Source organism: Chrysochloris asiatica, unplaced genomic scaffold (assembly GCF_000296735.1).
Source record: "Chrysochloris asiatica unplaced genomic scaffold, ChrAsi1.0 scaffold00100, whole genome shotgun sequence".
Taxonomy (NCBI): Eukaryota; Metazoa; Chordata; class Mammalia; order Afrosoricida; family Chrysochloridae; genus Chrysochloris; species Chrysochloris asiatica.
Genome location: NW_006408618.1, coordinates 2663984 through 2665587, shown reverse-complemented (window position 1 = coordinate 2665587; position 1604 = coordinate 2663984).

The following is a 1604-nucleotide window of genomic DNA, read 5'->3' as shown; positions in this document are numbered from 1 at the left end:
CAACATCAACTTCTTGAGTCTGAAATTGAACAAATCAAGACATATTGATAATTACTGGCAATTGATATGCAAAGGTTAGAAACAAAGAGGAAGAATAAGTACTTGGAAAATATGGCCTTGGGGATAGAAACGATACTGGAGAATGTGTGACAGAATTTTGCAAGACTAAAGATTTGTTCATTGCAAATACCTTTTAAAAACAACATAAAAGACTTTACACATGGACCTCACAGATGGAATAACAGAAATCAAATTGACAACATCTGTGGAAAGAGATGGTGGAAGTGCACCATTTCAGCAGTCAAAACAAGGCCAGGAGCAGACTGTGGAACAGATCATCAATTGCTCATATGCAAATTCAGGCTGAAGCTGAAGTCTATGAGATCCTAAATATGACCTTGAATATATCTCACCTGAATTTAGAGATCTTCAGAAGAACAGATTTGATGCATTAGACACTAAAGACAAAAGACCAGAAGAGTTGTGGGATAACATCAAGAACATCATACAGAAAGAAAGCAAAATGTCATTGAGAAGAAAAGAAAGAAGGAAAAGACTAAAATGGATGTTAGAAGAGACACTGAAATTTACTCTCCAGCATAGAGATGCTAAAGCAAATGGAAGAAATGAGGAGGTACAAGAGCTGAGCAGAAACTTTCAAAGATCAGCTGGAGAAGTCGACATCAAATATTATAATGAAATGTGCAAAGATCTGGAGTTGGAAAACCAAAAGGGAAGAACATGCTTAGCGTGTCTCAAGCTGAGAAAACTGAAGAAAAAACTCAAATTTTGATTTGCAGTATTGATGGACAAAATGGAGTCCTGGTGTAGCAATATAGGTTAATGTGCTAGATTGCAAAGTTGTTTTGATCCACAAGTTTGGTGGTTCAATTTCGCCAGTGGATTCTCAGAAACCCTAAACAAGGTTGCTATGAGTCGGAACTGACTCGATTGTACTTAACAACAACAACAATAGGCAAAATACCGAATGATACAGAAAGCATCAAAAGAACATGGATGGAATATACAGAGTCACTGTACCAAAAAGAAATGGTTGACGTTCAACAGGTAGCAGATGATCAAGAGCTAATGATTCTGAAGAAGTCCAAGGTACATTGAAGTCATTGGCAAAGAACAAGGCACTGGGAACTGAGGGATACAAATTGAAAATTTTCAACAAATTATGCAGCACTGGACGCCAAGAAATTTTGCAAACCACCTGGTCAACTGACTGCAAGAGATCTGTATTTGTGCCCATTCCAAAGAAAGGTGGAAATCATCAGACAATATCATTGATATCCCATGTGAGTTAAATTTTACTAAGGATAATGCAAAAATGGCTGCAACCAGAAACTGACAGAGAACTTCCAGAGGTTCAAGCCAGATTCAGGAGAGGAAGAGGAATGAGGGATACCATTGCTGATGGATCTTGGCTGAAAGTAGAAAATATCAGAAATATGTTTACCTGTGCTTTATTGACTACACAAAGACTTTTGATTTCTAGTTTTATAGCATTGTGGTCTGAGAAGATGCTCTGTAGAATTTTGTTGTTTGTAAACTTATGGAGGCTTGCTTTGTGACCTAACACATGGTCAATTTTGGAA